Genomic DNA, 10000 nt, shown 5'->3' with positions numbered 1-10000 from the left:
TGTGAAGACGCTCGCCACAACACCTTAATTAAGGTGAACCTGCATCAGGACATGACTATGTAATTGTAATTTGTATACATATTTTCTCCTGGTTCTGTCAATCTGTGACACTGGTTCAGTCAGTGTTTTGTGAATATTTTGCAACTAAACAAAAAACACGGTTTATATACAAAAGGCAAGGTCTCCGCGGCCGACTTGCATCTGACTGTATTATTTGCACATTTTGTCTTAATTATGTAAAAAAAAAAAAATAAATAAAATAAAAGGAAGAATTAATTAACTGAATAAAATAATTAACAGCTAATCGTCACAGAACTATCAGGAACCGTATACAGGGGGTGGGGGGGGTAACCAAAGACAGGGAGAGAGTAAAAAAAAGAGCGAGCTCATTATTATTATTATTATTATTATTATTATCATCATCATTATTATTCAGCAATTATATCACACACACACACACACACACACACACACACACACACACACAAGAAAAAAAAACGTAAGTAACTGTATCAATAAACATTAATTAAGCAAAAGAATTTTTTTTTTAAAGCAAACAATTATAAAGCACATGTCATTATAACCGAATGATTTTCATGGCTATATGATTATTTATGTAATAACATAAAATGGACAAATCGACAAACATCCGACGGATGGAAGTGAGAAAGTGCATGGTTTAGTGGGAATATTTCATAAGCACAACCACCACCAGCACTACCACCCCACTCTCTCTCTCTCTCTCTCTCTCCTATGGATCCCCTCCCTTTGAACCACCCTCCTTCCTTCCATCCCTCCCTCCATCCCTCTCTCTCTTTCTCTCTCTCTGAATTTGTAATCTCTTTCCACCATCTGCGACCACCAACACCAACAATCTATATTTTTATGATGAGTAGGAGGAGGTCGAGGAGTAGGAGATCGAAAAAATTGGTGAAGCACTGACTGTTTCATGATGATGGCGATGATGATGATGATGACGATAAGGATGTTGTTGATGATGATGATGATGATGATGATGATATCGATTTAAATCAGATCAAATTTCTAATGATATTAAAGATTGTGATTTAAATAAGACTAAGATTTTCAACAGGACAAAAAAAAAGCAAAAAAAAAAAAAGCTTTTAATTGCTAATATGAGGGAGGGGTGGTGTGGGAACACAAGCCCCAAAATACCAATCTGCGAAGAACGAACACCAGTCGCCTCCCTCTGAAAGACTAACAACTGGACTGGACAGACAGACAGACAGACATCCAGGTAACCTCTACCTCACTCCCTCAAAAAGACTAACAACTGGACTGGACAGACAGACAGACAGACATCCAGGTAACCTCTACCTCACTCCCTCAAAAAGACTAACAACTGGACTGGACAGACAGGACAGACAGACAGACAGACATCCAGGTAACCTCTACCTCACTCCCTCAAAAAGACTAACAACTGGACTGGACAGACAGACAGACAGACAGACAGACATCCAGGTAACCTCTACCTCACTCCCTCAAAAAGACTAACAACTGGACTGGACAGACAGACAGACAGACAGACAGACATCCAGGTAACCTCTACCTCACTCCCTCAAAAAGACTAACAACTGGACTAGACAGACAGACATCCAGGTAACCTCTACCTCACTCCCTCAAAAAGACTAACAACTGGACTGGACAGACAGACAGACAGACAGACAGACATCCAGGTAACCTCTACCTCACTCCCTCAAAAAGACTAACAACTGGACTGGACAGACAGACAGACAGACAGACATCCAGGTAACCTCTACCTCACTCCCTCAAAAAGACTAACAACTGGACTGGACAGACAGACAGACAGACAGACAGACATCCAGGTAACCTCTACCTCACTCCCTCAAAAAGACTAACAACTGGACTGGACAGACAGACAGACAGACAGACAGACATCCAGGTAACCTCTACCTCACTCCCTCAAAAAGACTAACAACTGGACTGGACAGACAGACAGACAGACAGACAGACATCCAGGTAACCTCTACCTCACTCCCTCAAAAAGACTAACAACTGGACTGGACAGACAGACAGACAGACAGACAGACATCCAGGTAACCTCTACCTCACTCCCTCAAAAAGACTAACAACTAGACTGGACAGACAGACAGAAAAGAAAGACAGACAGGCAGACAGGTATATAACCTCCCCCACACTACCACCACCATCCCAACGTGTAAAACTCCACAAACGTCACTCAACAAGAACGGTCTCGCTCCAACACCTCAACGGCCCGAAGAAGAGGAGGAGGGGAAAAAAATCGTCTGCGTGGGCGGTCCTTGGTCAAGTGACCTTCAGTATCAGTATCAGTAGCTCAAGGAGGCGTCACTGCGTTCGGACAAAACCATATACGCTACACCACATCTGCCAAGCAGATGCCTGACCAGCAGCGTAACCCAACGCGCTTAGTCAGGCCTTGAGAAAAACAAACAAACAAAAAAACAAAAAAAACGGGGGAATAAATAATAAATAAGCTTGCATAAATAAATAAATAAATAAATAATAATTATAATATAGAAAAAGGTAGTAGTAATAATATTAGTAATACTAATAAAATGATAATAATAAAACATAAATAAATAAATAAATAAGACAACAATGGTGATAAATAAGCGGATAAATGTAAAACATGAAGACACACATTCACACATACACCCACACATGCATAACAGAAATGCACCAAACATGCAGTTTCACAGATATGAAAGCACAGTCAAATACATATAAACGTACATGAGCTCCAACACACACACACACACACACTACCTTGCACCTCCTCTACCCCCCTCCTCCACACACTCATTTCTAGTCTACGTATCGCGGCTTCCACGGCACACACACACACACACACAAACACACACTCACAGAGATGAACACTTACTTGTACAAGCACATATGAAAGCACAGTCAAATACATATAAACGTACATGAGCTCCAACACACACACACACACACACACACATTACCTTGCACCTCCTCTACCCCCTCCTCCACACACTCATTTCTAGTCTACGTATCGCAGCTTCCACGGCACACACACACACACACACACACACTTAGAGTGGTCAGTCAGTGTCACGCCTTACCGGCCACCGCTACCCCCACCCCCTTCCTCCTTCACCCCCTCCCCCATCTCCCTGTCTCCACTCCAGTAGTGGCCAGAGACGCGACTAGGGAGATAGATGACCAGTAAAGGGGTGAGTGACAATGGAAGCTGGTGTCACATACTGACACGCCCCCTTCCCCCGATCACACCAGCGTGAACCCAGTGAAACGATCAAGCAACCGTTTTTCATTGGCTGCACTCTCTCAGACACACAGACATGATACACAGTTCCGACATACTTACTATCCACACCCATACACGCGCGGCGCGCAAACACAGACACCCACACACAACACACCTGGTACACCCACACATACACACAGAACAAAAATTAATATCCGTTAACTATATAAACGGTTTCAAGCCCCCCCCCCCCCCCCCCAACACACACACACACACCTTACCACAATCACTGCTCCACTAGCAAACCCCCTCACCCCCATCCCGCACTCCCATCTCCATTCACACCTCCATAACCATTCTTCTTACACCCATCATTACACCCCCCCCCCCCCCCCCCCACCCCACCACACACACCCCAAAAAAAAAGCAGCACGTTTCAACTCGTTTCCCAAACACGAAATCAAACACAAACAGCGAGCGGGGGCCCCTCGCCCATAAAGCATGTGACTGCGGCATCTGGATAGCTCATAACCAACGCCCTGTGTCTCTTGGCAGCCTGGAGACGACGGCTTTAGGCTTTCCGAGGCATATATCGTAGCAGTGGAGCCACACAAAATCTCATCTATACTTGTCAGACCCCTTGCTTGCTTGCTTGTTGGCCTGCTTGCTTTCTCGGAAGCTAAGCTACAAAGCAAGAAAGAAGATTATTGCAATGCTTGGCTCGGCAATGTCTATAGTATGTTGGGGCGGTGATTCTGGCGTTGAGTTTTGTTTATTGCTCTGCGTTTGTTGTTGTTGGTAGTGTGTGTGTGTGTGTGTGTGTGTTTTGTTGTTGTGTATGAGAGAGAAAGAGTGAGTGGTAGGGAGGGGAATGGTGGGACGTCACTCTGAGAGAGAGAGAGAGAGAGAGAGTGTGTGTGTGTGCGTGCGTGCGTGCGTGCGTGTGTCCTGCCCCCATTCATCGCTCAGTGAGCTATGGTGCCGGCCGAACTGCCTCCATGCATGTTTCACCGCCATTCGTATTCCCTGTCTTGTTTGACAGCGGCCGGAGCCATCCACCCCCCTTATCCCCCCGCCACAACTCCCCTGACTCCTGACTCCCTCCTTCTCCCATCTCTCTCTCTCTCTGCCTCTCTTCTTTCCCCTCCCTCCCTCCCTCCTCCATGTCTCTGTTTCTCTTCTTTCTCTCACTCTCTCCCTTCATCTCCCATCTCTCTCTTTCTCCCTCCCCCCCTCTTCTTTCTCATTTCATCTCACCCTCTCTCTCTCTCTCCCTCTTCTTTCTCATGTCATCTCACCCTCTCTCTCTCTCCTTTTTCATTTCATCTCACCCTCTCTTTCACTCAACCTATCACCTTCTCTTCCTACCCACCCCTCTCTCTCTCTCTCTCTCTCTCCCTGACACCATCACTCACCAGAGACTCAAACAAGGCCGACACGGGAAGGATGGTGGTGGTATCCATGGTGTCCATTGTCCGACCCTGTGGTCATTCCAGTCACCACTAGCAAGCGTTCTACTGAGTAACAACCAACGACACACCTACCGCTGTTCCACCATGAATGTCGCCCCTCTCTCTCTCTCTCCCCCTGTGTGTGTGTGTGTGTGTGTGTGTGTGTGTGTGTGTGTGTGTGTCTCAGCTGAAGTCAGCTGTAGTCTCCTCACTGCTGTGCCGTACAAACAACGTCTTGACCGCAAAATAAATAAATAAATAAATAATGAATGAATGAATAAACAAATAGGTAAATAAATCAATTACTTAATCAATAAATGAATGGATAAATAAATTAAGACTAAATGACCACCACACACAACACACACTCTCGCGTTAGATGAAATATCAATCAGCTGTTCCATTACTTATACGTCTTGACCGAGGGGTGGGGGGAAGAGAACACACACACACACACACACACACACACACACACACACACACACACGTACACACGCACACACCGCACACACACACACTTCACTCGGCCCGACCTCAGAACCGGAGTCACCGAGTACTCTGCCACAAACAACACCGTCAAAAGCAACAGTGATACAAAATGGAAGAGGAATACACACACACACACGCACACACACACACACACACACACACACAAACGTGCCAGTTTCTGTTCACACAAAACTAAATCGTCGATCTTTCGCCACAGCGTTGTAGATTGTGTGCATATGCATAACATCAAAGGGCACGATAAAAGCTCACACTTGACGTTGGCTCAAGGCTGTCTTCCCCCCCCCCCCCCCCTCCCTTTCAACACTGTATATGTTGAACAAATAGTAAAGAGTGGTAACTCTCTCCATTCACAAGGTACACAACTTTCAAGTCAGTGCTGCTTACGCTACCGATTCAGCTAGTGCACAGGTATTTAAATAAAAGGTACATATGGAACAAACCCAGACACTTCCTCAAAAAAGGAAGCGCCGGGCCTGTCCTTATAACTTCACCTGTATATGTTCAACGATGTGTTTTGTTTCTTTCTTTCCCTTTGAATACGTTTAAACCACAAACAACAATTATTATTCACAAACAACAGGACATATCTCAGCTTAGTTTTGTTCAAAACTCATAAATGATCACGTCTTAACTTCTAAATTATGTCATGACATCCGTCACATATTCAGTACGTATATGTATCAGGACAGGACTATAGAAAAGATTTTCTCGTTGTCCTGTTCATCGATATCTGTGTTGTATTGTGTGGACATGTTCCAAATAAAATACTGTTTAAACAAAAAACCAACACCAACAAAATAACTGACCGTTCAGCAGGCTACACAGAGAAGAACGGAAACAGGGGGAAAAAAAAAAAAAAAAAATCAACAACCCACTCCTCCTCCCATCACCAATCTCGTGCTCAACGAAGAAAACTGAAGATGTTTCAACACAAGGATATTATCCAGAAATGGAGGAGGTGGGGGGTGGGCAGTCACCGTCACCACCACCACCATCAGCAAAACAGACAAACAAAAATCCCAGAACCGTCGGTCTTCCACATGATAATACCGACATGGTAATAAAAGTCCCGCCACTCACGACTTCACTCCACTGTTATGTAGCTTGTTCCCACTGAAAGGGAAGCAGCGAATAACTGACACTGTCTGGCAGCCCAGAGAAGGACTGGGGGGCGAGGGGGGTGGGGGTGGGGGACATGGTCAAAGAGACAGAGAACAGCTGGAGATCAACTTCCAGACGAGGCGATGAGAGCTGCAAGGAGGCTCGCTGCGAAGGAAAAGTAGACTGAAGACAGAATCGGCTGCCCAGTACAGAGAGCTCTCGATCCTACCCTACGAACTCCCTTGCCCCCTGTGTGTATCAGGGTGTGTCGCTCAAGAAGCGGTCTGCACCACTGCGACACACACACACACACACACACACACACATACACACACACATATATATATATATGTGTGTGTGTGTGTGTGTGTGTGTGTGTGTGTGTGTGTGTGTGTGTGTGTGTATGGCCTGCACAGCCACCAGAGAGGGCTTGTCGCCAAGGATCTTCTTCTCAATGACCCTCGGATCCGAGGTACCTGCCTTCGTGTGCATGACACAGACTGTGGACGGGAAAGCCTTTTCTCTGCAGAGTGCCATGGCTTTGACGTCCACACAACGGACAGAACTGGAGGCATCTGGTAAACTGTTCTGTGCGGCGGTGTCCCAACTGACGATTCACGGAGATCAGGAGGAGGAGGAGGAGAAGAAGAAGAAGAAGGAGGAGGAGGAGGAGAGGAAGAAGGAGGAGGAGCAGAAGAAGGAGGAGGATGAGAGGGAGGAGCAGAAGAAGGAGGAGGAGGAGAGGGAGGAGCAGAAGAAGGAGGAGGAGGAGAAGAAGAAGAAGAAAGGCAACATCAAAGGAAGGAAATTAAAAGGTCGAAACGGGAATGAAGGGATGGAGAAGATGAAGATGATGACGATGGATGATGATGATGATGGTGATGATGACTGGTGATTACTGAAGAAGAAGAAGATGAAGAAGAAGAAATGAACCACGAGCCAGCAAATAAGCTAGCTACAGTGACAACAGTCCTACATTCTCTCTCTCTTTCTCCTCTCTCTCTCTCCCCTCTCTCTCTCTCAAAACACGTTTTCTTCAATCTACCTGGCCGTCAGTATGACACCAAACCCAACCTATTCCAACATTTGTTTCTGAACAAACTGTACCTCAAGAAACAGCAAAGCAGCCACACGTCAGATAAGTAGAAAGGCAAAAACAAGCCAGTCTTACAGGCCGGACGTTTCTAACTGCATGGAAGTCGAACATCTCCCCGCCCATCCCAACCACTCTCCCCCCCCCCACACACACACACGCACGCACACGAGCTACTGACGGTAAAACGTTGTGCATCACCGGCCGATCTAAATATTACCACTCTTTTTTTGTGTGTGTGTTTTCTGTGCCGAGGTATTAAGCATCGAAGAAATAACACCATTGTGCTTCTTCATCTGTCCTGGGCGACACTTTGATGTTTTCGCGCACACTGTCAAACTTTCCTTTATTTATTTTTTTTTCTACATCCATTTGTTTAAAACACACGTTTTTCTTTTCTTAAAAAAAACAACCAACCAACCAAACCAAACGATTAACTTTTAGGGACAGCTTCTTCCACCCGCCAGTGGTTCAATTTCCTCGGGGCGAAAGCTTTAAATGCAGCTGTTGTTGTCCCCCCCCTCACCCCCCCCCCCCCCCTACACACACATCCAATCATTTATCTTGAAGGGTGAGGGTGGGGGTGTAGTCTGTATAGATGGAGCATGTTGCTGTACTACTGATCGATCAAACCTGTATTTCATTTATTCTTTTTTTTTTAGCCATCGATTTGCGGCTCCCCCCCCCTCCCTCCCTCAATTACTGGAGACTCAGACGTGAGAAAAGTATGTGTGCGCTGTCTGCGACTGATTGACGTACATGTTAACAAGCAAGCAGTCTATCTCTCCCTCCCTCTGCCTTCCCCCCCACCCCCCATACCCCCCTCGCCCCCCCAACACACACGACCACACGCACGCACATATGCATACAACAAACACACACACACACACACACACACACACACACACACACACAAACACACGCTCGCGCATATGCGCACATGCATTGAAAACAAACACACATACACACACAAACACACACACAATCACGGAGACACACACACCTTTCACCCCACACCTCAACATCACTGACAACATTACAGACCCACCCGCATTGCTCAAAACGACAGACGACCCACGGAACTCTTCTCTCCAGCAGTAAAAAGAGCAAAACAAGACCCAAAAAATCAACAAAACAAAAAAAACAAAAAAACAAAAAACCACACACATACGCACAAACCAAAAAAAAAACAAAAAAAACTCAGCTGTCTCGCTGAGAGAGGAGGCGAAATTTGGAGCAGAGCAAACCGATAGGCCTAGTAGTTTGCATCAGTTTGACACGGTACAGAAAATAACACCAAACCGAAATTTTAGAAAAAGTCCCAAGCCGACTGAACAAAAAAAACGAACAGCACTTACACCAACACAACACAACACCACACTACACAATCATGTACTCTGCCTGTATGTAGTTCCTCTGCCTTCCCCACTATCGTTAAGGCCCTCTCTCTCTCTCTCTCTCTCTCGGCCCTTTCTATCGCCGCTTTCACGCTCTCTGGTCCGATAAAAGCACGGGTCATTAAAAACACCCCATCGCCCCGCGACCAACACGCTATCAGCCGCTCAAAGGACGCCGCCAGTCTGTCAAATCCCACGTTCTGGCACTGATTACATCCCTCAGTGTGGCTGGCTGGCTGGCCCATGTGGGAGACTGGGGGAGTAGTGCCACATGTGTAATCATCATCACAGTGCGAGGAGGAGGAGAAAACACACACACACACACACACACACACACACACACACACTCAAACACACACACAACACAACACAACACAACACATTAGCGACCCAAACATACGGGATGGATAATAGTATCGACATAAGATTGCATTGCCAACATGTTTCACTTTCTACGCGGTGTCAAACCGCTCGACCTCACACACACACACACACACAAACACACACAACAACACAACACAACACATTAGCGACACAAACATATGGGATGGATAATAGTATCGACCATAAGATTGCACTGCCAACATGTTTCACTTTCTACGCGGTGTCAAACCGCTCGACCTGATCCACACACACACACACACACACACACACACACACACACACACACACACACACACACACACACACCACTACCATCACCATGGCATAATATAATGTGTCCTAATTATCAACATGACGTCTTTGTCACCACAATCATCACCATGACATATTTGTCATAATTATCGAAGCGACGTTTGTCCCCGAAGCGCTGTGATTTCTGCTGTCACTAGTGGCTGAGCGCTCAGTGACAAGCCATGTGCCTTGTGTTTCCTTCCCTGCTGCACAAGACCGGATTTTTTTGATTTTTTTTTTTAAACCTTCATCCCCTAACCACTAAGACCCCATCATCCTTTCTTCTTCTTCTTTTTGTTTCTGTTTTCTTTTCCTCCTCCTCCCCCCGACTGTTCCAGTTCAGAACATACATTGTACGTACGTAGCATAATTCACCCCATTTTCCAAAAAGCTGTAGATGACAGCAGACAACGACGAGAACAAACATCTTCCGTGTACTTGTCAGTCTAACTCCTCCTCTCCTTCCCCTGTCCACCCCCACCGCCACAACCCCGTCTTTCCTTCCACACAAAAGCTTCCA

General features: G+C 46.0%; 1 protein-coding gene across 8 annotated transcripts in view; it reads right to left on the bottom strand.

Moving 5' to 3' along the window:
- Positions 1 to 10000, bottom strand: part of LOC143280018 (protein phosphatase EYA2-like) — a 320010-nt gene that overhangs the window by 138097 nt on the left and 171913 nt on the right. The window lies entirely within an intron of this gene.

The sequence above is a fragment of the Babylonia areolata genome, chromosome 3 (genome assembly GCF_041734735.1).
Source record: "Babylonia areolata isolate BAREFJ2019XMU chromosome 3, ASM4173473v1, whole genome shotgun sequence".
Classification (NCBI taxonomy): Eukaryota; Metazoa; Mollusca; class Gastropoda; order Neogastropoda; family Buccinidae; genus Babylonia; species Babylonia areolata.
The sequence above is the reverse complement of the archived record's forward strand: the minus strand, read 5'-3'. Positions and strand labels throughout refer to the sequence as shown.